The following is a 27301-nucleotide window of genomic DNA, read 5'->3' on the forward strand; positions in this document are numbered from 1 at the left end:
GGGTGACTCGCTGCCCGTCCAGGTGCCCACAGCCAGGGTCATAGGACCCATCCCCCGACCTAGGCAGCCCGTTGGTAAGTCACCCCCAGGAGGGGTGGGGGCTGGGTGGCGGCTGCTAAGGCCCCAGGGCAGGGGCACCTTAAGAGGAAGGCCACTTGCCCAGCCTCCTGGGTTCCCCACGCCGTCCTGTCCCTGCACAGGGCCCAGTTTCTTCCCCCATGTCTTGTTTTGTTTTGTTTTGTTTGTTTATTTGTTTGTTTTGGGAGGTAATTAGGTTTACTTATTTACTTCTTTATTTTAATGGAGGTGCTGGGGGTTGAACCCAGGACCTCGTGCATGCTGAGCGTGCCCTCTACCACTGAGCGGTGCCCTGCTGCCCCCCACTGTGTCCTTGATACACAGAGACGCGTGATTCACACACAGAGACATGCACACATGTACACACATACACACATGTACACACATACACACATGTACACAGTCATGGGCTGGGTTGTGACCCCCCCAATTCACATAATGAATTCCTGACCCCCAGAACCTCAATCTGACCTCAGGCAGCCAGAACGAGCACCACAGACGGGGAAATCAAACAACAGACGTTTATTCTCTCATGGTCTTGGAGGGTGAAGTCTGAGGTTCAGGGTCACAGGGCTGGTCTCTCCCAGACGTGTAGATAGTCGTCTCCTCCCTGTGTCCTCACGTGCTTGTCCCCCTGTGTGTGTCTGCTTCCTAATCTCTTTGCACAAGGATGCCATTCATACGAGAACAGGGCCCTCGCCAGTGACCTAATTTTACCTTAACTACCTCCTTAAAGACCCAATCTCCAAATGAGGCCACATTCTGAGCCGCTGGGCGTCAGGGCTTCAACATGTGAATTTGGGAGACCACAGTTCAGCCCATAACAGAGATAATCAAGTTAAAATGAAGTCAAGAGGGGGGATCTAGTCCAGTATGATCGTGCTCCTATAAAAAGGAGAGATTTGGATGCGGACACACCTGGGAGAATGCTGCGTGAAGATGAAGATGGAGATCAGGGTGATGTTTCCACAAGCCGAGGGGCCCCGATGATTTGCCAGAACCCGTGAGAGAGGCCTGGAGCAGGTTCTCCCTCTAATTCTCCCCCTGCAACAGGAAGCAGATGCTTTGATCTTCAACTTCTAGCCTCCGGGGTTGTGAGAGTATAAATTTCTGTCATTTAAGCTGCCCTAGTGTGTGGCACTTTCTTACAGCAGCTCTAGCAAACTGACACACACACTGCATGCACATGTGCTCGGGTACACACATGCACACAGGCAGGTGCACATGTAAAAGACAGGTGTGCACATGCATACAGGAATGCACATGTGCATACACACAGGTACACGTGTCAGAACTCATGGGATGCAACCAAAGAAGTGCTTTGAGGGAAATTCATAGCTTTAAAATGCTTATACTAGACATAAACAAGAAGCCTTAATTACCTAAGTTTTCACCATTAGAAACTAGGAAAAAACAAGCAAATTAAATGCAAAAAGTTAAATAATAAAAATAAGAGTAGAAAATAATAAAATAAAAAGCAAACAGTAGGAAAAATGAACAAAGCAAAAATCGGTTCTTTGAAAATTATAATTGATAACTTTAGCAAGATTGTTTAAAAAACAGAGGCGATAGAAATCGAGGATGAGAGAAGGGTATCAATGCAGATCCTTCAGTAACAAAAGGAGAAGAAACGTTATGAACAGCTTTATGTCAAGAAATTCAACAACTTAGGTGACACAAATGCCTGAAAAATGCAACTTAGAAAATGTGAATAGCCCTATGATTATCCCTAAAATTTAAATTCATCATCAAAATTATTTCTACAAAGAAGACTGCGTGCCCGGATGGCTTCACTGTGAGTTTTATCAGCATTTAGGGAGGTTACAAAAGAAACAGACTCGCAGACGTAGTAAACAATCGTATGGTTACCCGGGAGAGGGGGCGGGAAGGGATACATTCAGGAGTTGGAGATTTGCAAATGTTAACCACTGTATATAAAAACAGATTAAAAAAAACAAATTTCTCCTGTACAGCACAGGGAACTATATTCAATATCTTATAATAACATTAAATGAAAAAGAGCATGAAAGCAGATACATGTATGTATGTGCATGACTGGGACACTGCTGTACCCCAGAAGTCAACACATTGTAACTGTGTCTCAATCTGAGAAAAACAATTTAGGGAGGAAGTATCACCAATCGTACACAGACTCACTCAGAGAGTAGAAGAGGGAGCAGCTCCCAGCCCGGTCCACGAGGCTGACCCCACCCCGACAGAGCACACTGTAAGGGAAGAAGCACAGAGATTAGTAACATCCACGGATGTGGATGCAAAACACCGAGCAAAACGTTAGCAAACCAGATCCCACGATCTACGTAAGACGGAATCACCTCTTGTGATCGAGCGTGGCTCAGCCCAAGAACACAAGGTCGGTTTACGACTTGAAACCAGCCAGTGGAGTTCACCGTACCAGCAGAACAAAGGAGAGCACAAGACACCTGAACAAACGCAGAAAAGCCGTTGAGCAGAAGTGTGACACCCACTGATGACAAAAGCTCTCTGAGGACCAAGACTACACCGAAACTTCCCCTCCGACACGGGCCACCCGTGAATCCCCTACAGCTAAACTCCCGCTTAGTGCTGGGTACACGTGTAGTGGGACGTTTACCCCGAAGTCCGGGAGCAGGCACCGCTGTCTGCTCTGGCCATGTGATTCCCCATGAAGCGCTGGAAATTTCAGGCAACACAGTAAGCGAGACAGAGGATCAGGGGTGCCGTCCGGGGGGTGCAGCTGGGCCTGTGGGACGGTCTCGCACCCAGCCAGCCCTCTGCTCCCAGCCCGGGGACTGCAGACAGCAAGTCCCCTTCGCCCACCGGCTCGGCCTGCACTCAGCCAGCAGCAGGCACTTAGGCTCCGCGGTCCTGAGGGACAGGAAGGGCCCAGGGACAGGATTGCGACAGCCAGATTCAGCGTGTGCTCCTGGCCAGACCCGCTCTGGGGAGGGACGCTGGGGAGACCCTCAGCAAAGCTGAATGTGGATGCTCAGCGCGACGGGCGTGTTCCACCACCTGGCGGCTGCGGTAAGGGTCATGGTGGAATGTCTGTGCTCCCAGGAGAGGCCCAAGGAGGCATTTAGGAGCAAAGGGTGTGGAGTCTCCCACCCGCTCTCCACTGGTTCTGAAAACACGTTAGAGAGAGAGGGGGAGAGTGATGAAGAAATGTGAGAAAATGTAGAACATCACTGAGCTGAGGCTACCCAGAAAGTTCCCTCTCTAGTCTTGCCACGATTCTCATTTTTTTTTTTTCCAGTTTGAAATTATTTCAGGACACACTAATGTCCGGACAAAATCTGCGTCTTTCTAGGAAGAGGCCGTCCGTCCGCCCGGCACGGCCAGGGCGAGCGCGGCTCCGGCCCCGTGTTCACGAGGCCGTTTCGCTGTCAAACCCGCTGAGGCTGCACATTCTCAAAGCCGACCTTAGGTCCCCGGAGCTGCATTTTTTTCCAATCCGATGTTCTTTCACAGAGAAAGAATGTTCAGTTTCTTGCATTTGGTCTCAAGTTAATGATGCTTTCCGGGCGTGCACTCCCAGGGCTGCACACTCAGTTCTTCCCAGAGTTCAGATCACGTACCCACCAGACACACGTGCTGGGTGCTCGCCGGGAGTGGGGAAGTCGTGAGTCACATGGAGGAGCCCTCTATCCCTGTGGCAACTACGGGCAGTGGGGGGAGAGCCTTGGTTTATCTCCTGTCAAACACAGGAAGAATCATCTGATCATTTGCTATCTTGTGGCTGCCAAAACTTGCAATCTGTTCTGCAAACAACAGCACTGGTGGAGGGGAAGCTCAACACGCAGTCACAGACACGGACCGTTCCGGCTGAACGAGGGAGTGGCCCGAGCGCCTCGTGGCTCCCAAGCCCTCTCCCCGGGAGCGGGGCCCAGGCGCCAGCCACAGGCCAGCCCGGACTCCAGGAGCCGGCACATGCCGCCCGAAGCTGAGGCTCCAGAGGGAGGAGACAGTGGTCCCTGAGCTGTCAGCACTCTGAACGGCCCGTCTCCTCGCCGTGCGCGTTCTGGGCACCCGTGAGCCCCTCCCGCTGGTAGATCTGACCAGTGATGACAACAACTGTCCCAGGGCCACTTCTGCATCACTCCTGAGCAGGGCAAGGACCCGGATTCACAACCATTGCAACAGAGCTTCAGAAGCTGGTGCGGGGAGAGCCTGGGGTCCCCTCATCACTCACGGCTACTTAATTCTGGGTGGAAATCCGGTGCGGCTCAAGTTAGCACTCTCCGGTGCGGATTCTAGTGCGAACTCTCAGTCCTCCCAGCGACCCCACGACAGGGGCTGTCATCCCCGTTAGACAGAGGAGGAAGCTGAGGCACAGGGAGGCCACACGGCCGGGAGGCCCAGCCTGGACTTGGGGCCCCGACTCAGCAGGCCTCCAGCTGCCCAGGAGGCTTCAAAGGACCCTCCAGGAGAGGGTGCGAGGGGCCCTGGCTGTCAGGGAAGGGATGGGGAGCTGACCTCCAGTGAGAGGAAGGGCTGGGTGTCCTGCAGCAGGGCCTGAACCCGGGCCAGCTCTGCAGACCCAGGAAGGCGCGCCGGGCTGGGTGCAGAGAGCAGACAGCTGCGCGGACGGGCTGGGGGCAGGGACAGCGCTTGGAGGCAGCCTGGCGCCAGAGGCCAAACCGCAGCGAGTCCAGGCCCCAGGGGAGGCGGCACCACCCAGCCGCCCTCATACCAGACCCGACTCACACTCAACAGCCTCATCATGAGCTCAGGAACAGGCGAGCCACGATATGTGGGGTCCAACGAAAGGAGACTTCCACACCGTTGTGAGCTTTACAAGAGGATTGCAGGCAGTGGAGCCTTTGCCCGTGTGGAGGATGAGCGATGGAAAGTTCCCTGGGTTCAGCTGTATTATGGAAGGCCTGTGGGAGGCAGCCGTGAGGCCCTGAGAGACCCTGGGACCCAGGCCCACCCTGCCCGGCCTCCTGGGCCCCGCCTCTGTGTCCTTGCAAGCGACAAGGACGCAGTGAGGGCTCTGCTGAGGGTAGGAGGACGTTACCAGGCGCGGCTCTGGGTGGGGTTGAGGCCCCTCTCGCGGGGGGGGTGGTGACATTCCTGGTGTCGACTGAAGTACACGCGCAGCTTAAAAGCTCAGAGTCATGTTCTATTTGGCGGGAGGACTCGGGCCGGGGTGATGGCCTCTCAGGTGGCTCTGAGGGGCTGCTCCTAAGAGGTAGGGGAGGAGCTGGGATATATAGGGGCTTTACAACAAAGACCAGGTAGTTGGAACAATGACAAGCACCTGGCTATCTAGGGTCAGTGTCCTGTCCTTTCTTATTCCGAGTCCGCTCAGAGGGCACCACTGTGAGTGGCTGCAGAGGCCGGGCTGCAGGCCTGGCCCCACTGGGGGGTGGCGGCAGCCGCTGATGACCTGGTTTCAGCCTTCTTTGTTTACTGATATGGTTGCAGCATTTTCGTTGACACCAGGAAACCCAGGGAAAGAGGCCACGGGGCCTCTGATGGCCGGGCCCGACTTCCTGGGCAGAGGGATCACAGAAGCCAAGGGCGCCCTTTACCATGAAGACCATCCGGGAAAGAACCCTTCATGAGCTTAAGGTGGCTGTAAAATTTACCTTCTACCTAAAAACTAGAGATTGTGAAGGAGAATTTGAGTGAAAAGGACACTGGGGACAGGCAGCAAGGCAGTCTGCTTCTCCCTGGGAGTGGAGTGAGGGGGCTGGGGGGCATCAGAATCCCTTCTGGTGGAAACCCCCTGCCCACATCCCCAGCTGAGGGACCCTCCCCACGGCTGCGGGGTCAGGCGTCCCCTCCCACCCTGCAGCGAGGACAGCGGCGAGCACCTGGCCCAGAGCTCGGCGTGTGTGGCCCAGGTCCCCAGGCGTTTGATCTGAGAGGCAGGCCAGGGGCAGCGAGAGGGGAAACTGAGTCTCTGGGTGGGGCCTTCATTCCTGCAGATCAACCCAAAGGTACGCACCAGGTTCTGAATGCACCTCCCGCCCGGAGGAGCCATGGCTGTTCCATCGCTGACTGCTGTTTGATCATCATCACGTCTTTTGATCGACTGCTTCTCCTGTGTCTGCGTTCCCTTGCTTCTCTACTCAGTAACCGCTTGGGCCTGCTCCGTGCAACTCAGGGGAGGCCTCGGAGACCAGACCTTTTTCTGTAAACAAAAGCAGCGGTGGCGGGGCTTGCGTGCCCAGGAGGGCCCTGCAGGCCCCACGTCGGACCCCGACAGGCCCCACCAGCCACGGGGGTGACCGCCGGGCATTCCCACCTGTCCGGCGACAGGGCAGCCCCCTGGCTGTCAGGGTGGTGGGGAGGGGGCGGCGCTGCCGGGAGGGGCTGATGTGCCCCCTCCCCGTGTGCCCCGCCCCCGGGAGTCCTTACCTACCATTTCCTGGGCAGGGGGAGGGGAGGCGGCTGCAGAAACACCCCAAGCTGGGCCCTCTGAGCTTGGAGTGGGGGGAGGGAAGCCAGGCGACTGGGCCAGGACCGAGTCACAGGATAGGCTGCGGTACCCTGGGCGGCCTGGAGGGCGTCGGCCGCGGAGGGAACACGCCCTGCGGAACCGTGGAGCCGCCGCCAGCCAAGCTGTCAGTTTTTCTTTCATCAAAGTTTCCTTCAACATACTTTTCCTTAAAAACCCCAGTCTGGGGGGAGGGTGTAGCTCAGTGGGAGAGCACGTGCTTAGCATGCAGGCGGTCCTAGGTTCAATCCCCAGTCCCTCTATTTAATAAATAAATTAAGTAAGTAAGTAAATAAGTAAGTAAACCCAACCCTCCTCCCCTCACATAAACCCCGTCCGGGTTTTGGGTCGAAGAAAATCAAGACACCCCTCCCCAGACCCTCCACTGGGGCACAAGGGCCGGGTTGGGCTGAAGGTGACTGAGAGCCCAGACTGAGGAAGGGCCCTCTGCCTGCCCTTTCCAGCCTGAAGGCAGAGCGTGCACTTCCCTTTCACAAAAAGAATTTCCACTTGTAAGGCTGTCCTCGGGGGACGACTCTTGGGCTGGGGGCTGCCAAACAAAACTCACTCCACAACCCTTGTTTCCAAACGTTCCCTAGTTTCCTTGCCGCCTTCCCACACTCACCCCTTCGACCCACACCCGTTTCTCTTCCATAAGCATCCCCTTCCTTAAGATGGTATATAACCACCGCCACCACCCACCCTGCCTCTCCGGAGTTTTCTGCGATGCCCTCCTTCCCCACCACGTGCGCATGAAATAAAACTTTTCTCCTGTTAATCTGGCTTTTCTCAGTTTAATTCACAGGCCGCCAGGACTGAACTTAAGAGGATAGAGGAAAGGCTTTTTTCTCCTCTCCTGCAGGATGTTTAGGGACTCATACAGAGTTCGTCTTGCTTTAAATTCTGAGAAATGCTCGAAAATCTTTTTTAGATTGTAGCAGCCCCCCAGGCTGGACAGGCAGGGTGTCCCATCAGCCAGTGGGGTAACAAGATTAGATGTCACCTCACTGTCCACACAGATGTTCTACAAGGTTGTCCTGACTCACAGAACTCTCTTCTCAATTTACCCCAAAGTGCCTCTTGTCACGTGACTGGGGGTTCACTTCCAGCTTCTACAGGAGAAGACGCACCGCAGGTGACCGGGCAGCGGTGGGTGGACGCTCCTTCCCCACATCCTGCAGCCGACTGTGCGGATCTCCATCCACAGTACCCCTCCTCCACCTGAGTCGCCCTTGCTGGGCGTCCTCGTCCCCTCCCACACCCAGGGCTGGGATCTGGGGAGGCAGGCTTTGTTGGATGTGTTCACACTGGTCTGTTACAAGGAGTGCTCCTGAGTCTCTTTCTCTGGCAGGAGAATGGGGGCTGGGAGAGCGGCTGGACAGCGGGCCCAGGCCGGCCCGACAGACCTCGCCAAGCCTGGGGATGCAGGCACGCGGCTCCATCTCTCAGGGCTGCGGCCCCCAGCGGCCCCCTTGCGGACTCTGGGTTCTCCCTCTGCTTGTCCTACAAACATCCCAATCCAGTCCACCCCCTCGGGGGGGGGGGGCTGCCCGGCCCCGTGGGTTGGCCAGTGGGGCCAGGAGGGCAGGTAAGAGTTCCCTCCCCGCTGAAAATAAGAGAAGAGGCTCCCCCCTCCCTTTCCAGAAGGGCTTTCTCAGTCCTTTCCAAATTTTTGTAAATCTTTTTAATGGCCGCATAATCCCTGGCCAGTCTCACAACTTAGGAATGTTTCCTGCAGGCCTGCAGCCAGCTCTCTGAGCTGCAGTTGGAGGAAGGTGACTGCACACCTCCCCTTTCCTGGGAGGGGACTCAAGCTGCAAATCCTTCTTATGTAAAAGAATCTGGTTTCTCTCTGTCTTTGTCGTGGCTTCAGCAGTCACCCGTGATATGCGACGCCTTCTGGCTCAAAAACAGTAATGTGTTTTCTCTGCTGCCTTTATGGAGAGGGTCTCTGGGTGGTTTCATTCTAGCCCCCAGGAAAGCCTCAGCAGTGGGAGGAGAGAGGTATCAAGGCATCCCCCTCCCTGGTCACTCCCTCGGGCCACAGGCCCAGGCGGAGCCCCTCCTGTTGCCACCTGCTACTGTAGCGGTCCTTGTAAACGGCCTCTGCCAGACACCCTCCCTCCTGGGTGTGTCTCCCTCTGCTGGGCACCCACCCCTCACAACCAAGGGAGCGCCTTTCCGAAGTGGTCCTGCGCTTGGTCCTGATGGTTGGAACGGCCCAGGAGACGGAGGGCCGCACAGAGAGTAAGGGGCTCCAGGCCCTGGGGCAACAGCACTCCCCTCAACCCCACCCTGCCAGCCCACCCCCGACACGCTCTGCTCGCTGGTCCTCACAGCTCCCCGGACCCTTCCCCACTGCTCCACCCACACGCCAGGGGCCCCGGGACCCAGGACCCCACCTGTGCCTTTCTGTCGTCCAGGGCACAGACTTCCTTTCCTGTCCACACGCCCTTTGAAACCCTGATGGGTCAGCAGTCGTGACCAGCCATCCCCACTGTGGGATGGACAGTCCCAGGCAAACTCTGCCACCCTGGTCACCCAGTTGGAGCTCCACAGGAAGCCGGCCGGCTGCCTCTCAGCCTCCTCGACCAGACCCCTCCACGCAGCCTGACCACCCCTCACCTCAGGGCCCCCTCACTTCCTCGGGTCTCTGGTTATAAGGGGCAGAAGATGGAGAAAAGGACCTTCAGGAGAAGGACCACCCACACCAGCCTTGAGAGCCACGGTGGGGTACCAGCCTCACCCCATGCACACGTGCACACACACACGTACACACGCTCACACACTCAGGCACGCCCACACACGTGGATCTGGAATGAGTGGCGGGGGCGGCGTGCCCACCTGGCCAGGCGCCGTGGGAGCTGGCGCAGAAGCCCGGGAGGAGCCCGGCCGTGGGAGGAGGGCATGGCTGCTGCCGGAAATGATGGCGAGAACAGAAGTCCCGGAGACTTTGCGGGAGACTCGGGTGGGCCTGGGCTTCCCACGCAACTGGGATGCGGGCAGGGAGCCAGACAGGCTCTCAGTCTCCAAGGTCAGGACGGTGCAGCCATCTGAGCCCCAGCCCGCTGTCCAGTGCAGGCAGGGCTTGAGCTGCGCCCTCCCCCACCAGGCTGGGCCCCAGCACCCCCAGGGCTGCTCCAGTTCCCAGGCCCCCTGACCGGCCCGGCCAAGCTGCTCTGAGCCTGGAGGCTGCCAAGCGCAGCGCCCCTCCTCGCTAGCCCCGCCCCCGGCCATCACCTTACACTCTCCCCCACCCTCGGGCTTTCCCCGGCCACGGGTCACGAATGACCTGCATCCCTGGAGAACTGGGGGCGGTGGGGAGAGTCTGACTCTTCCTCCTCCTCCCGTCTGTGTGCGGCCGGTGGGCCTGCGGGAGACGCCCAGATCGCCCCTCTCCATCCCGCGGGTCTGGACCATGCCCCTCCATCTCCCCAGGCACCAGTGGGAGCCCCTCCCCTGAAGCAGCTGGCCCAGCCACGCGCCACTGCCTGCAGGTCTTATATCTCAAAGGGGACCCACTAGCAGGCCGCCCCCCTCAACCCCCTACAGGCTGCAGGCGGCAGGAGCGAGCCAGACACAGGCCCCGGGGCCAGGCAGCGCTGGGCCCCTCGGGTCGCCACCCCGTAACCCGCGCCTTGAGGTTCCCCTGCCCAGCCACGTCACAGACAAGAGCACTGTGAGAGGCAAGCCGACGCGCACAGGACTCTCGCTTCTCCCGTGGAGGACAAAGCCACGGTGTCATGGAGGTACGCGCGAGTGGCGTGCGGAAGCAGGTTGACTTTGACAGAGGGAGGGGCTCTGAGCGCTGAGGGTCCCATGGAAACTCCCCCGAACACTCAAGATACGAGGAGCTGGGAAGACAGCCCCCCACGTCCTCCGCCGGCCAGTCACAGACACCGAGCACCAGGGCGCAGACGGCAGCTGCTGGCCCGTCACCGCCGGTGCCGGCGAGGTCACATTTCAAGGCACTTCTGAGGCCAGGACAGTGACTCCTGAGCTGGCGGGACAGCCCCGTGCGGGGGTCACTTGGGCATCAGTGAGTCTTTCTTTACTTTCCACTCCTGCCACCAGCTCCCTCACGGGCCCCTTTTGGGGGAATCCTCAGGGATCACACCTCTCCTGGGGGATTCTGGGCTCCTCCCCTCTCGGGGTCTCCACTCCACACTGGGTGAGGAGGCGGGAACACGCCCAGTGCTCTCCGTCTCCACCGGCTTCCGGGTGGGGCGTGGGGGGTGTCCTGTGGCCCCAGTATCTCCCCCCACCCCCAGGAGCTGGTGCCAACGCTGTGTGCTCCCACGTGAAGGGGGCTGCAGGCAGCAAAACCGAGCAGGAGCGGACGACGTGCTGGAAAACGCTTGAGCACTGAGAGCATCGTGAGTGCGGCTCTCCCGCGAGACGGGCAGCGAGCAGCTGGAGCCAAGCCGCACGGCGGGGCGACGGCTCACAGTGGTTCCGCCGGTCACCTCCATCCCCCCTCACGCGCAGGCAGGAGGGGTGGCCCCCTCCATCCCGGGTGGTTAGCAGATGGCCCTGCCCCGGGCCCTGTCTCTCGTGTCCACTGGCACAACAGTAGACTTGGCCCCGCATGGCCCAGGCTCCCAGGTGGCCCTTGGGGAGCATGGCTGGGCTAAGAGGCAAATCCCAGCTTCGTCATGACTCTGAAAGAACGTTGCGGGGATGGGACCCTTCACCGCGTCTCCAACAGCCTTCCGCTCTCCTGGGCAGCCCGCATGCCAGCCCCAGCCTGCCCCAGCCAGGCCCCCGTGCCCCGACCGCCCGTCGCCGGGCTGTGGGGCCTCCCCAGCTCTCCCTGTCTCCTTGTTCACAGTCCTCCCTCCTCCCTCCCCTCAGCTTGGGGCTGGCCCTCGTCCCTGGGGTTGATGGCCCAGGACACGTCTAATTGATGGTCAGTGAAAACGCTGATGGGGTGATTTTGTCTGCCTGCGGCCCCGAGACGCTCCAGGCACCTTCTCACGGGTTCCCCGTGTAATGAGAAAAAAGCTAGAATTGGGACGTTCAGACTTTGGCCGGCCTCCACGCATTGTTCATGCTTCAGCTCCCAACTTCCTTTGGTTCCAAATGAGCAGAAGTTCGTGAAGTCTGTTTACCCCATAGCAGGGCAAATGGCCCGTGTGATGCACATTCCGGCCGCTTCCTTCTGGATGTGTTATCCGGACATCCACTCTTTCAGTCCTAGAGGCCAAGAAATTTCCATCTGCTCAGAATAGACAATTTAAAACACATCCTGACCGAAAGGAACTTATGACTCAGCAGAGTCCCCACGAGTGACTCACCAGTGTTGAGTAAATCTGGCCGTGACGCTTCTGGCACAACGCTCCTTCCTTTATTCACTCGCGGACTCCTCGCCAAGTGGCCGCTGGGGGCCAGGCACCATGTGGAGTGGCCCAGAAAGTCCCCATTCCCAGGAGTGCATAGTCCGGTGAGGGGAGAAGCCGGACAGTAATCATGAGTCCAGCTGTGGTCAGGGCTGGGGCCAGCGTGGGGAGTGGGGAGCTGGACCAGGCACCCGGGGCAAAATCCAAGCGGGCCGCCCTCCGGTCCGGCCCCCGCTGCACCGCCCAAGGGGCACGTCCTCACGTCCTGTTCCTCGTGGGTGGCTGCTGCCAGCCGACTGTAGCCCTGCGAGGTGCGCGTGTCAGTGCCCGACTGTGTGCAGCAGTCTGCTCATTGCTGCCCAGCCTCCCATAGGACGGACACACAGCCACGCCACCGTGGACGCTGGAGTTGCTTCCTGCCTGCAGGATTATGGCCCTGCTGCTGTGAAAAATCTCGCGTGTCTTTGGGTGAACTTGATAGGCACCTCCGTGGGACACACACCAGGGAGCGGAATCGCTGGTTACTGGTGTGAAAAGTCCCACCTTAGAGGAGGGTGACCCCTCATCCCCCGGAGTGGCTGGAACCGTCTGCCCGTCCAGCCGCGCTCTGTGAGGGCTCCAGGCTTCCCACGTGCTTGTCAACACCCGGAATTGTCCGTCGTTCCGTTTTAGCCACTCTGGTAGGACGGTGTTTCGTGGTCTGACGTGAGTTTCCCTGAGTCACGAGGCTGAGTGCCTCCACGTGTCTGTGGGTCTCCCCCAGGGGAGGGACCGTTCAAGTCCATGGCCACACGTCTACCGGGCCGTGCCCCTGGGTCTGGATCCGGAAGCGCTCTCCACGTGCCCTCCCCACAAAGCCCCCGTTGGCTCCGCTCGCTCGGAAGGTCACACTTTCCGTGAGGTCTTCATGACGCACACCTTCCCTGGCCCGTTTAGGAGACCGTGATTTTATGTCTCCTCTCGCCATGTCCCTAAATCTTCGTTGTTTGACCTTTCAGCCTTAGAGCAACCGTCCGCCTGGAATTGCCGTGTGAGCGTGACGTGCAGCGAGGCGCCATCTGAGGACAAGACCCCCCGCCCCGCCCTGCGTGTCCCCCCCACCGCCCCCGTGACACGGCCCCGCTCGGCGCGGAGCGGCCCTGGCTTCCTTGCAGCCCGTGACTGAGCGGCACGTTTCTGCGTCTCTGCCTCCACCCTGCTGGGATTCGAGATGGATCCCCGACACGCAGGGTGCCCGAGGTCTTGTTTCCCTTCTTCCTCCGGTCTGACAGGTTTTGCTCGGTCGGCCTCAGTGGGATTCTGACGTACCTGGAGCTGCGGCCGCTGCCCTCCATTTGTCTCCTCTGCTCTGTGTCCCTTCTCTCTCAGTCCCTTAATTATCCTCTTTTTAAAACGTTACTGCCTTTAAAGTTATCCCACACTCTCCTCTCTGTCCTGCTTGCGTGCGTTCTGGCTGCCCTGCGCACGCACCCCCCTCCCCTGAGAGCACAGCGAGTCTCGGGGACGGTCGCGCGTCTAACGGAAGTTGGTGCCTTTGCTTCCTCCAGACGGTGCGGAGCCGTGACCTCCTGAGTCCCACTCGAGCCCTGGGAGCAGAGTGGCCCCCGCCCCGGATGCCCACGCTCCAGTCCCCAGAGCCCATGAACGTGTTACCTTCGTACATGGTTGTGTCTAAGGTTTCGGCTCTAAAGATGCAGAGGCTGTGCTGGGTCACCTGAGTGGGTCCCACCCAAGCGTGGGGGCCTGGGAGCAGAGGACCGTCTCTGGCTTCAGTCAGACATTCAGAGCAGGAGAGGGGACTCGGCGTGTGCTGCTGGTTTGGGGACAGAGGGACGGTGACAAGCAGAGCCGAGCCGATTCCAGAAAGGAAGGGGACATCAGCCCTGCTCTGGGGGGACCTGAGCTCTGCCGGCAAGAGTGAGCCTGGATGGGACAGTCCCCCCAAGGCCTGGGACGGGAGCGGCCCAGCCGAGCCTCGACCCTGGCCGTGCCAGACCCAGCTGAGCCGCCCCAACCTTGGGCCTTCGAACTGTGAGATGAGGAGCTCTCGCTGTTTTCAGCCACATCCTTGTGGTGGCTTCTCACACAGCGGCAGGATACAGACACCCCGCCGCCTGCCTTTTCTCGGCTGCAACCACGACACTGAGCTGCACAGGCATCTAGGCCCACGGCGCTCCCGGCGGCGTCTCCAAGCTGTGCCCGCGCCCCCTCCCGTTTCCACGTGGCTCTACATGTCGTCACCAGGAAGGCCCAGGACCTCTCAGCTCAGGCCCGCTGGAGACAAACTCCCTCCCGTTTTGTGTGTCTGAAAATGTCTTCAGTTTGCTCACATTTTTGCAGGTATTTTTGCTGTAAGCCACTTGCTAATTGTACAATAATGTAAATTAGGATGTTGTTAACTCTCAGCCCAAAGAATAAATAAATGCCCATGAGTCCATGTGGATTTAGATAAAGGCCAAGCATATAAACAAGCAAGGGAGAAGGGGCAACTCCTCCTCACAGTGAAACACCTGCTACTAAATGTAGAAGGAATTCGGGAAACGGGGACTCAGCGTTGTGACCCTCCGGTACGACTGCCGCAGCCAGGCTGTACTTGCGCTGAAAGCTAAAACCAAAAATCAAAAAGAAAGGAAGAAATTCACTGCATTAGAAGCAAGAGAGGTTGAACAGTATCTGACTAATTTAGGCTTGGCCTTCTGGGAGAGCCAAGTGACTTCTGAAAGAAAACAAAGTCAGCGATGGGACTAGGGTTGTTTGAGTGAGTAGTCTGCATTAAAAAAGAAGCTAGAATCAGTGGTCAGACCCTCACAGCAAAGCAGGATATTTGCACAGTTCAGCTGTCAAGCACGGTGGAGGCTCGCTGTGGGTCTGTCCCAAGACAGAGCGGGCGCCCCTCCCCGAGTGTGGGCTGCACGCGGCAGCACGGAAGGGGGAATGAGAGATTGTGTGCTGGAGACGCCGGCAGAGCCCCCGCCCGAGGGCCAAGTTTGACATCCCCGGCAATAAGGGACCCTGCTGCCCTGGTCCTCCGGTGTCATGTGCTGAGTGGTGGCCTTTCCGTAATCCGTCACCCCGCCATGATCGCGGGCACATGTCAGACAAACCCCCATGAGGGTCAGTCTGTGAGATCCCTAACCGCACTTCCCAGGAGCGCCCGGGTCACGGAACGCAGGAGAGGCTGAGAAACCGTCCCAGACTGGAGGAGGCTGAGGAGGTCCGACAGCAAGTGCGTGTAAGAGCCCAGAACAGAAAGAGGACATCAGTGAGCAGCGGGCGGAATCCCAGCAGAGTCTGTTGCTCAGTTCACAACGTCGTGTCAGGGACCGTTTCTCAGTTTCAGCCATCGCGCCGGGTGATGTAACGTGTCGACATCGGGGTGCCCAGTGAAGGGGACATGGGGACACTTGGTGCTACTTCTGCAACTCTTCTTAGGATAGAATCTAAAGTTATCTCAAAATGAAAAGTTAAATAAATTAAAACCGCAAAACAATCCTCGGTTCGACCTGATTTTCTTTAAAGGCCTTGTTCCATTGTCTTCTGACTTCCATTGCTCCCTTAGAGAAGGCAGCCACGAGCTTGGTTTCCTTTGAAAGCAGTTGCCTTTCTTCCTGCTTTTAAGATTTTCTGTCTCGGTTTTCGGCAGTCTGGCTCCGAGGCACGTGGGTGTGCTCTCCTCGCGTTTCCTCCCTCTTGCCTGGGCTTGCTGGCAGGCAGGGGTGCGCTGGTGGAGGACTCGGCTGCTGCAGGGCCCCCTCCTCTCTCAGACCAGCCCGGGCGCCGTCTAACGGCGGTGGCGGAGGTGCCAGACGGACACGCCCAGCTGAACACGTGCCCCGCGGGCTTCTGCCTGCACCGCACTTGCCAACGGCCCATTGGCCAGAGAGTCACACGGCTGGGCCGGTGTCGGGATAAAGGGACCCCAAGTCACACGGCGAAGGCGAGGACCCTGGGTGGTGAGTGTGGTCTGCCACTTCCATCCGCTCACCTCGCCCTCAGAGCGGCCCTGGGACAGGTGTTACCACACACTGTGGCTCCACAGAGGAGTTAGGTGGTGCCCACCGCACACACCAGTCTGGAGCAGGGCGGGGACCCAAGACCCCAGCCCCTCTCCCCACCCTCTGTGAGGGTCACACCCAAAATGGCCAGTTGAAAATGGCCACCCTTGCTTCATCCAAGTCCAAGTGTGAGGCCCCCACTCCCTCAACTTCCGCCGTCCCTTTTCAAACCGAGACCCTGGCAGCAGCATGCGGAACCTCTGGGTGGTCCTCACAAGGGACCCGCCCCCTTGGCTGGCCACGAACCCACACGCCTGCAGCACTCATGGCCTGAGGGTCAGGTCAGTGGATGTAAGAAGGGACAAGGCTCCACTGGTCCCCTCTCCAGGTCTGTGGTCCCTGCCCCTACCTGGCCTGGGCCAGTAGAGCCCTCAGTGTGGGTTTGGCTGTGGACCCCTCCCCACCGGAGCCCCTCATGATGGGTGGGGAACTCGGGAAGGGCCTGGCCAGCCACGTGGCCGGAGCCCCTGAGCTGAAGGCTGAGAGGCTGTGGGATGCAGGCCCCACTGTGGCCACTGCTCCAGAGCCCGGCCTGGCCTCCCACGGGACAGGGCGTCTGTCAGCCCAGTCACCCCATCCGCTGTCCCTGATGGATCCTGCCCCTCAGGAGGGGCCCAGCTCCTTGGCCACCAATTCCAATCAGCAATCCCTGGGAAAGGGGGCGGACCTGGGTGAGGAATCTGGGGAGATCCGAGGACCCCAGGAGGGCGGCACGTCCTCAGGACAGGACCCCCGGGCCCAGCCTGGGATGAGGCCCAGGGAACACACACGGGGCCACCGTGAGGGCAGGGCCCCTCCTTGGGGCGTAGGGGCCTCCGGGTGGGGAACAGCAGGTGTGGGGCGTCGGGACAGGGCCCCCCAGGCCAGAGGGAGCACTCCACTCAGAAGCATGGAAACCCGCCCAGGTTCTGAGCGGCTCGCGGTGGAGACGCGGAAGGCCCGGATGTGTGGCCTCCGCGGAAAGCCCCTCCTGCGACGGGCTGTGGAGGGGCCGGGGTGGGAGGGGCCGTCGTTCTCCTCCCGTTCATCACCGACACTTGGGTTCATTATTGTGTTCTCTCTGACATCGCCTGGAGCCAATGTTTATTTGTTAAAGGAAAGCACACAGTGAAGCATTTGCTTTGTTACAAAGGAAAAGCCACATTCCAGGAAACACACAAAGGCCTTTACCCACCGAGGAGACGGTAAAGGGGAGCCCCCACCCCATCCCGCTCCCCACCTGAGAGCGCAGACGCCCAAGTCGGACCGAAGAAAGAGGCTCCGGCAGCCCCGGCGTCTCCAGTCCCTCCCTCAAGACTCAGAGGAGGAAGAAAGTCCTCATCAACAAACGCGTCACCCGAGCTGGACTCTTACTGGAAAGTTAAACTGACCACGTGGAAGGGCCCCCGACAACCCCCGCTCGAGGGCACCATCCTGGGGCCCATTCCGGGCACCCCGGGCCATTTTCACCCCAGGACCACGGACCAGAGGACGGAGGCTGCCGGGACCTCCGGACCCCAGCTGGGCAGGACGGTGGGGCTGCGGTCTGAGCCCCTGCCAGGCTCACAGCGCTGGCTCCCTGAGAGGGCCTGACCCCGACCCCACCCAAATCCCCCACGCCCTCCCCCAGACCACCCACCTCCGCCCTCCCAGGGGCCAGGTGAGGGACCCCGCCACTCAGGTCACAGAAACTGGCAGAGCGTCCCTGAGAGACCTGCCGCCCGCTCCTTGGCCTCCGAGCTGGCCGGGCCCCGGTCACTCTTTAGTCCTGTACCGCCCACCGCAGAGTCCGCCCTGATTCCTGCAGCGAGAGGGCTGGGAGCTGTGGCCTCCCCACTCAGGACACCTGTCGACCCCTCGGCTTTGCCCCTGACCCCACCCCATCTCCACATCCCTTCCCTGAGCCCGTCCGTCCACCTGCTGACCTGTGTCCTCGCACGCACCTCCCCAACCCCCTCAGACCCAACAGACCCAAACCTGCCCCCCGTCTGCCCTCAGTCCGGCGTCTGCCCACCTGACTGCACAACCTCGGACACGTCGGCCCCTCAGGCCAGCGGCCCACCGGGGAGGTGAGGACACCGGGGGTCACACAACCACAGGCTGCAGACCCCCAGTGGCCACAGAGCAGGGTCGGGGCCTGGGCCAGCTTGCTCCAGAGCCCCTCGACAGACCCCTCAAATGGACCTGGGATTTCCACTGGGCGCAGGGGTGTTCATTTCCCCTTCTGTCTCCCCGACTTCGCCTCTCAGTCAGTGAGCTTCAGCGTCCTGGTGCCTGTGCTGGCCTGGAAACACCCCTGTGAGCCCTGGACGCCAGCCCCAGCTCTTCCCGACACCCACCTGTCGTCCGTAATCTGTCTGTCACCATCCACCCGTCTGTGCACACTCTCATGATCACGCTCGCTGTCACTGTTGCTGCTCTGTCGTGACAGGGAAGCGAGCATTTTCTCCCAGACACCTCGCCTCCTGCAACCCTGAGGAATCGATTCGCCAGAAGAGGAAACTGTGCACCAGTGGCAAGGTGAGCTGGCTCTCCCATGTGTCCTCGGGGGCCCCGGACACCCAGGGCCCAGACGCCTCCCGTCCCCCTGCTCCCCGTCAGACAGGTGGGTCGGCCCCTTGCCCCCTGTGCCCCACTTGGCCTGGCCCCCAGGTTGGGGGGAGGCCTGGCTGAGGTTATTGGTCGGGGGCCCTCCGGCTGGGACGGAGGAGACAGGACGGGGCCAGGTGAGGGTGGGTCACAGCTGCAGAACGCAGCCCAGCATCACCCAGGACTCCGGCTCGCCCCGCAGGGGCCCTGCAGCAACCCCCCCACGGTGGGGGAGGGACGCCGCCTTGCTGCCCCTCCCCCACCCCAGTCAGGGCCCCCCCAGGGATGATGGCCCAGCTTCCAGGGCACCTCAGCCGCCCCTTGTGAAGCCAGATGGCCCTCCCCTCTCGCGGCTGTTGTTCTGGAAGTGGAGGGGGCGGCCCCCCCACTAGCTCCCACGGCTGGAGGTGGGGACGCACAGGCCTGGGAGCACCTGCCAAGGCAGCCGCAGGGTCCTGGGCTGGGGGTCTCCCTGAGCAAAGACCAGGCTCTCAGGGCCTGATGCGGCCCACGAAACGGTTCAACACGTCAGCCCAGGAACCAAGCGGGGCCCAGGCACCTCTCCTCCAGAGACTCCCCAGTGTGCCATCTGCCCACGTCCACCTCAGACCCACACAGTCCCCATCACTGATCCCCGGGTCCCAGCAAACAGGAGAGGAGGCTCGCGGGAAGGAAGGACACACGGATTCACCCCAGGACCAGAGAAGCACAGGAGTCCACTGGCAGAGGCCAGTGGTGGGCAGTCAGCCCGATTCAGGGTAACTGGGAGCAAGATGACCCCCCCCGGCCCTGCAGCCCAGCCCCTTCTGTCACAGTGCGGGGCCCCCTGTGGCCTGGTCCACACCTAGAGCTTCCCCATTCGTGTGTCCCCCACGGTCTTGATGCAGGGGAGACCCAACTCACCCCAAGGACGGGACACAGGCCCCGCTCCCTCGGGGACCAAAGAGGGAGGGTCCTGGCTCTTGCTGCCTCCTGCTGGTCACCACGCAGCAGGTGGACGTCCTGCGGCCGGTAGATGTCTGGTCACACAGGCCCCTGGGGCAAAGGGATGAGCCTCAAATTGAAGGCGGGGGTGGGGGTGGCATATAGAGGACGCAGAGATGGAGCAGCTCAGCCAGGCGGTGAGCCGCGCCTGCGGTGACAGGAACCAGAGTCCTTGATGGAAACACACAGCCCTGGTCCAAGTCAGGGACCCTGTGTGACAATAAGGCCGCAGCAGACGCTCACTTGTCTTCCAGAGACGAGGCAGAGGGCAGTAAGGCACGCACAGGCACGGGAACCAGCGTGTCCCCGCCCCCCGGGGTGTCCTGCCACTGAGAGACACACCGGAGGCTTCAGGAGGAGCCTGGCTTCCCGTGGTGGCCAGAGCTAACTACCCTCCTCGGGCCCCACAGGAAGTGGCTGCTGAGTGGCCTGGGTGTCTGCCCTCCCTGGTGGAGGACAGGGGAGTGAGCAGCCCTGCGGGGACGTCCTCAGTCACGATAAGACCCCAGCAATCCAGTTGAACCATAAGAGATGCTCAGTGAAAAGTGTCCCCAAAGACCCCAAGCCCTGCCCCGTGGGCCCACGAACACGCGTTTACTCGGAAAAGGAGTCTCCGCAGATGGGATTGAGTTAAGGGTCTTGAGACGGGGAGACCCCCCTGGATTGGCCAGCTGGGCCCTAAACGCTGTCTCGAGTGACTTGGGGAAGGGAGGCAGAGGGAGCAGTGACAGAGAGGCGGGGCCACATGACCACAGAGGGAGGCAGGGGAAGGTGGGGCCTCGGCCACATGCCCGGGGCCGCCAGGAGCTGGGGAAGCCCGAAGGGCCGACCCGGGAGCCTCGGAGACAGCTGGGCTCTGAGACACCTCGAGTTTAGACTTCCGGCCGCCAGAAAGTGAAACAGTGAATTTCTGTTGTTCCAAGTCACCCTGTTAGTAACAACTTGTTGCAGCAGCTCCCAGACCCTCACAGGACAGAGAGATGTAAAGGGGACGGTCTTGGCAGAGCGTTGAGCGGGGAGGGGGTGCTGGGGGTGCTGGGGAGGGGCTGCGGCCCCTGTGACTCTGTGCCGCCCACGAATGGAGGGGGCTGAGGAGCAGTCAGGGCGTCGCTGCATCTGTCTGTTCCTGTCTCAGCCTCCCACACCACCCCGGCCACCAGGAGGGACCTACCAACTACAAGCCTTGCCCACTGCTGTCTGCTGGACAGGCCCTGTCCCTGCTGGGCCAGGACTGGCTTGATCTGCATTTGGCAGATATCAAGGTGCAGAGGGGCGGCAGCCTCTGTCCCACTGTCCCTCCCAGGCCCTGCTTGGTGTGGCTCCCCTTACTCTTCTGACCCACATTCCCCACTCCCCTGTGGTCTGGCTGGTCACTGGTCACTCCATGGAGATGGACACGAGTCAGTCCCTCCGTTGCACTGAGGCTGGGCATCCAGTGACCCCAGGATGGGATCTGAAGGAATCAGTCAGCCATGGGGACAGTGGCGGTGAGCCTGAAGCCTGGCCCGTGCTATCCGAGGCTGACGGCAGTGGTGACGCACGGCGTGGTCCGTCCCCACCTCTGGCTGCGCCCCCAGCAGGTGGTGGTGCTCGGTCTACGTGAGATGCTCTCACCTTACCCTGCTCCATCGGGGGTCTCGCTCCCTCAGGTCCAGGGTCCTCAGCCCTGGCTGCGCAGTGGCTCCACCAGGACCACTAAGGTCCTCTACCCAAGACCTGGACCTTCCCTGTGGGCTGCCCGACTCTGGGGGGTTTCAGCTCCCAGGGGACTTCCCACTGCGCCACGGGGCCTGAGCACCTGGCCAAGCTGGCTCCTGGCTTTAGCAGAGAGGGCCCAGGCGTGGGGCAGACGTACCACTGCCTGGACGGAGGTCTCAGCCCCCCCACTCCCTCCCTCGAGCTGCCTCTTCCTCCACAAAGGCAGATAAGCCCTCTCCGAGGTCCCCAGAGGGTCCATGAGGGCGTCTACACCCAGTGTATGATGAAGCTTCCAAGAACCAGAGCCGCTTTCAAGCCCAAGAGGCAAATTTTTCAGTTGAAATAAAACAGAAAACTCAGATAGGGGCTGGGCGTCTCAATCACAGAAATGAAGGTGTCTGATTTCTCTGCCTCGGGTAAAACCAGGGCCAACAGAAGCGCAGGTAAGGACGCAAGCATCAGAAGGTCTGGGAACGCTGAACGATGAAGAAGGCACGCCGGGCCTCCCGTACTTCGGAGTGGTTGCCTGGGGCGCTGGTCACTCAGAGAAGTGGCAGGTGCAGGTATGTGCACACCTGACCAGGGCATTCGCAGAGGGGCTGTCCCGCTGCCCAGGGTCCAGCTTGTACGTTGTTTTGTTCACCTGCCCTCAGCTCTCAGTGGAACAAGTTCTCTGGTTTCATTTTCCCATAACAAAATGTGCTTTCTAGGTAAAGACAAAAAACTTATGTTTGGAGTCACAGACGCCTCCTTACTGTCCGAGGCGCCTTCAGCCGGGCCTGAGGAGCCCTGCCTCCCCGAGTCATGCTCTGGGGTCAGACCAGGCTCACCGGGGCAGGCAAACTTGCCATCAGCCGGCCATCATTGTCTCCAACTCCCGCAGGAAACTCTGGCCCCATATGCCTTCCTTCCTCACCGCAGGCTTTCAGCAGAACCACCCACCGATTCTGTGGCGCCCAGCCTCCCCACCAGGGCCCAGGCTGCAGCCCCAGGCGTCCACACGGGGGAGGGTGGAAGTTGGAGACCTGGGACTGGCCTGGGCTCTGCCCTTTTCTGTTTGTGGTGACTATGGCCAAGCCATGGGCTGGGTTAGCCATCGTAGCCCAGCCCCGAAGTGTCTGCAGCCACCTCTGAGGTCAGTTGTTCATGATAAACATGATCGGAAAGAGCTAAAGGGAGAGCAGGTGACAGGAACAGTGTGGGGCATGAGGAGGGCCGTGTCCCAGGTCTCGGTGGGGCCCTTGGGACACACCCCACTGAGCGTGGGTCCTTGGCTTCACAGGAAAGAATTCAAGGGGGAGCCACAGGTGAGTAAAGGTAGGTGTATTCAGAGAGACACACACCCCCCAGACAGAGTGCAGGCTGTGTCTGAAGGCAAGCGCGCGGCCACGCGCTGCGGGGTGGGTGCTCAGGGTAGCTGAAGGCAGGCACACAGCCCGCACAGAGCGCGGCCGTCTCTGCAGGCTGCGGCCAGAGGCTGGGAGGCGCGGGCGGGCCAGCCTTCATGGACTGAGCAACTCCCTGCGCTGACACGGGGAGGGCTGTTCCAACTACTTTGGGGGAGGGGGGATTCCCAGGAATGGGGCCACTGCCCCCACGTGACCTTATATAGTCAGCCTGAAAACTGCCCCGGCCAATCAGCCTGTGCTCCTCAGGGACCCCGGCCTGGTGAGCCACCCAGGGTGGCCGTCTCCGCAGAGGCCACAGCCAGGAGGTGCCCGCGGCCGCCTTGCTGGGCAGGGAGACGTGCCGGATGGTCCCTGGAGCTACAGAGGTGATGGCGAGCCCTCCTGCCCGCCAGGCCTGCTGGCTCAGGTGCAGACCGACGCTGCGCGAGCTGTGTTTCTCTTTCCACAGAAAGGGACGACTTTGTTGCAAAAGAGTGGAAACAAAAGTGGAGGGACGACTTCCTACACAGAGGCTGGTTCCCCCAGAATGTATCTATTTCTGCATCTCAGTCGCTGGGGCCCACGAAGGCCGACTGTGCGGTGGGGGTGGGGGGCCCGAGGCCCGGGGCGCAGGAGCAAGTTTAAAATGCACAGAAGTGTTCTCCCAGGAGCCCTTGGCCGTGGGGAAGACGAGTGCCAAGCCCCGCCCCTGCTCCGGGCTCCCAGCAGAGCTATGCGAGGAATCCAGGCCGGTGCAGCCCCCCCACGCGCGCAGCAGCAAGGTTGTCCCTGGGAACGGGCTCCGCGGGGTCAGGCACATCCTTTCAGAAGGGATTTCCGGCCACAAGTCAGGGCTTGCAGGCAGGCGTGCAGTCGGGGGCGGCCTGGGGCGGCCACCCGAGCTGCCCTCGCCCCCCAGCTCCAGGCTGGGGCTCTGTCAGGTGTGCAAGGCCAGGTGGGGGACCCACCTGGGCTGTCCTTCTGCAGGAAGACCTTGAACCGTCATGCTTTCAATCCCCTTTCCACGTGGCAGCTCCGAAGTGTTCTGCAGATAAAAGGTGTGGTTCTGAAGGACGTTGAAGGCAGAAAGCTCGACCCGGGCGCAGCGCTGGGAAGGGTCGCGGGCCTTCTCCGCAGACGTCCCATATGCGCTTGCATCTCAGATCTGACTTTGCCCTAAAATAGACCTCGAGAGTCACTGTGACCTTGAGAAAGTCCCGACTATTTTTAAATGAGCTCTCTCAGGGGACGCACAGATGACTCACTGGGGACAGATCTGTCCTCGGCAGCACCCTCCCCTCCAGGGGCACGCAGCGCGCGGTGGGCTGAGGGTGCTCGAACCCCGCACCACACGAGTTTGCACACGGGTGGAAACTCGCTTCGTGACTTGCACAAGAAGCGTGTCCGGCCCAGGCCCAGGTCCCTGCCTGCCCCCCACGGCCGTGCCCCGGCCCCCGATCCTGTGGGCGGGTGGAGCCCCAAGCCCGTTTCCTGGAGAACCTGACGGCAGCCTCCGCATAGTCGGAGCAGCCTCGCCGGGACCCGTCAGGACTGGGCCCCCGCAGCCCTGGACCCTGGGGCGGAGCCCACACCCGCCGCCAGGGCTGCCGCCCGCAAGCAGGAGAAGCGAGCCTTCCCTGAGGCTGTCCTCGCGTTCCTTCTCACCTCTGAGTCTTCCCTCAAGGAAAGCGCTCTCAGTTCCCTGATGCGCAGGTTCTGCCTTTGCCAGTTCGCCTCCGCCCTGCAGCTGAGCACAGCCGCAGACCAGTGCTGTGTGTCCCCGCGGTCACTGGGCAGGGTCACCGCACGGGGCCGGGACAGCACCAGCCCCCGGGGCGCGTCCCCAGCGGAGGCTGAGGGGCCAGCTCCGCCTGTTCCAGCTCCGCGGGTCGCATCCTTCTCAGGCTGGGTCATGCCCGGGGTCTGCACGTCTGCCGGCGGTTTCATTTTAAAAAGGGGCCGCAGGCCCGGTGCTGAGACGCTGCCGGCGTCTGGGCCCCAGGACAGGGATACACCCGGCGGAGAAGTCGCACGCCCGACAGGCCTCTTTCAGGGTAGGTCATGTTACCACATCAACAATACGTTAAATAAGGAGGCTTTAAACAGAAACATTTTAAACAGAAAAGTGCGATGGGGCTTTGCCCTGTGTTCCCCGTGGAGCCAAGGTTGAGTCAGTTTGAAGTTTGAATCTTTCTAGAACTTTCTAGAACTCCACCCGCAAACACCAAGCCATTTCTGCAACCTCCCAATCCATCGGATTTCACCACTTCCCGTTCTAGTTCACCGTTCACTCCAAGGTGCCTGGAAGCCAGAGGCCGGGCCCACAGAGAACCGGGGCTGCCGTGCGTAAGGGCGCGAGTGTGCACGGACTGTGGGTGAGTGTGCCTGCGGGCGAGTTCTCCCGGGGGCACGAACACCCCTGGGGGGTGTGGGCTGGCTGCCGCCCGCCCCTCCCTGTCTGTGCGAGAAGCTGCCGGAGCAGAGCTCTGCTGTGCCCGCCAAATGCGGCTGAGCAAGCAGAGGAATAGAAGATGCAACGTGACCCCCACTCTGGGCCGGAAGGAAGTGTTTGCAAGTCAAGTCATGGCTCTGGGAATCCAGAATGTTCCCTGAAAACCTCGGGCCTCTGAGGGTGGGGACAAGGGTTGGCCGTGGGCAGTGCAGGAGGCTGGTGACAGCTGCTGCCCACTTCCACCCTCCCCCGGGCTTCTGGACACTGTCCCTGGCCCCTGGGGAAGGTGGACAGCAGGCCTTGTGCAGTCTCCCAGCCTCCGGCTCCTGGATCTGCAGGGCCGGCCTTGTCCCCATCAGCGCCAACCCCATCCCCAAGAATGGCCCCACTGGCCCCCAGGCAGCTCTGCCCTTAAAAGGAGCTTCCCCTGGGGACCCCTGTCTTGGGAATCCCAATCTGGAGCTGGAGGCGGGAATCCAGGCCCTAGGAACCTCGTCCTGTCCCCAAAGGTCACAGCATTCTCCAGCTCTGAGGAATTCCGTGTCCTTCCCAGGCAGGGCTGTCCGGGGCGGAAGAGGCCTCGGGCAGTGGGGGGTGGGGGGACGGCCAAGTAAGCGGACAGTGGGGAAGCCGCCCCTGCCCACCCCTCCCCGGGCTTCAGGGCGCGGTGAGCGGGGCTCCCGGCCATCCCACCCGGAGCTCTGCCGCCCCAGCCTGCTCCCAGGCTCGACTCTCACTGGCGCCTCCCAGGGCCAGGCTCCTGCTGACGTCCGTGCGTTGCCCTTCCATGCAGTGACGTCATAAGCTCTCCTGTTATTTATAAGATGTCTGTAGACTTTCTCGGGTCTTAATGTAAATAATCATAGCGCCTGGGCACCTTTCCTTCCTCCTCTCAGTCCTCGACGCAGTCACACCGCGTGTTACACAGGGTAGAAGCGAGAGGGTGGCGGATTTAAAATTCATGGGAGAAGGAACTTTCTAGCAATAAAGCAGCACAGGGCGGTGGGGCCTGGCGGCATCAGCCGTGTTCCTCCGGAAGGGAGCGGGTGAGGCTGGCGACCCCGTTTCTCAGGAAGCACGACGAAGGCTGGTGCCAAGGCGAGGCCAGTCTAGGTGGCACCCAAGTGCCTCCCAAGCCCCCTTTTTGAGATCCCCGTTCCCTTCTTTCTCCCAGAGGCCTCGAAGTGACAATGGTTGTCGACGTCCAATATCCAGAACCCAGAAGTGCTCGGGGGCAGCCTGCCTGCTGTCTGGTTCACAAGCAGCTCCCCACCTGCTGCCTCTTACCCGAAGCCTCCTCTCTCCCCCTGTCTCTTGGTCCACCTGGCGTCCACCTGTGTGTCCTGCAAGTCCAGGTCAAACGTGACCTCTCGGACCCTCCACCAGGTGCGACGCTGCCCCCTGGTGTGTCCCCAGTGTCCGGGTCTCCAGGGACAGGTCGTGCAGATTTTTCTGATGCAGGTTTTAACCGTGAGCGCTGCACTCTCCCCAGTGTCCCAGATCAGACAGGGAGCCCCGCGGTCGCCCCAGCTGATCAGGACTTTGTCGTGACACCTGTCACTGCTGACCTGTACACGAGTCAGGTAACGGCTCTCACGGCTCTCCGTTCCCGGAGATTGAAGTGTCACCGTCGCTTTACTCCCAACCACGGTGCTGTGAGCCGCGAGGATCGGCAAGTGTCTGCAGTTCTCACAGTGAAGGCCCGCTCTCCTGACCAAGGGCGGGGACGGAGCACAGGCACGAGGGGACTGGGGCAGGAGGCGGCGGGGTCCCGCCCGCGGCACGCAGGCAGCCTTGCGGGGTTTTCTTTGCCCCCCTCCCCTCGTTTTCCTGCGTCCACACGTGCCTATAGTGTCAGCCGTGCCACGCACTCACTTTTCTGTTCTTTTTTCACTTAGCACGTCAGACACGGCCCCCCCAGGACGCAGGCCCGACCACAGTCACCTCCACCACGGCGCCAGGTCCCCTCTGTCCCCGCGCCTTTGCTCGCCAGGTGACTTCCAGTAGTCAGTCACTTAAATTTCATCCTAAGTGCTGAGGGGTCTTTCTGAGCCTGTCCTGTACGTGTCTCGGGAGTCACCGGAGCGACTTCTGCGTGGGTCAGCCCAGGAACGACATTGCTGGTCAGGGAATCTGCACGTTTGTGTGACTCAGTGTTTATCGACGAGGTGTCCTCAAAACACAGAAGGAAGGAAGGAAAGAGCGAAAGAGAAACCAGGCCACGCGGCCCCAGGAAAGGCTGTTGGGTTTCTGGGTGTAGGAAGGAGGACCTCACGCCTTAAAACCAGAAAACA

General features: G+C 60.5%; 2 long non-coding RNA genes across 3 annotated transcripts; both read right to left on the reverse strand.

The window, feature by feature from the left end:
• Nucleotides 1-585: 585 nt before the first annotated feature.
• On the reverse strand, nt 586-5266 carry LOC116155743 (uncharacterized). Of its 2 annotated transcripts, XR_010377540.1 has the most exons (5): nt 5096-5266; nt 4783-4958; nt 2412-2519; nt 2236-2303; nt 586-1122 (listed from the first exon to the last, which is right to left on the reverse strand). It is a non-coding gene; the product is annotated as an uncharacterized LOC116155743 (long non-coding RNA). The 2 variants fall into 2 exon arrangements; XR_010377539.1 differs by lacking the exons at nt 4783-4958; nt 5096-5266 and adding an exon at nt 2690-3380.
• Nucleotides 5267-21543: 16277 nt separating this feature from the next.
• Nucleotides 21544-24269, reverse strand: LOC116155745 (uncharacterized). Its single transcript, XR_010377541.1, has 3 exons — nt 24221-24269; nt 23524-23600; nt 21544-21873 (listed from the first exon to the last, which is right to left on the reverse strand). It is a non-coding gene; the product is annotated as an uncharacterized LOC116155745 (long non-coding RNA).
• Nucleotides 24270-27301: the final 3032 nt, after the last annotated feature.

Source organism: Camelus dromedarius, chromosome 2 (assembly GCF_036321535.1).
Source record: "Camelus dromedarius isolate mCamDro1 chromosome 2, mCamDro1.pat, whole genome shotgun sequence".
NCBI classification, from domain to species: domain Eukaryota; kingdom Metazoa; phylum Chordata; class Mammalia; order Artiodactyla; family Camelidae; genus Camelus; species Camelus dromedarius.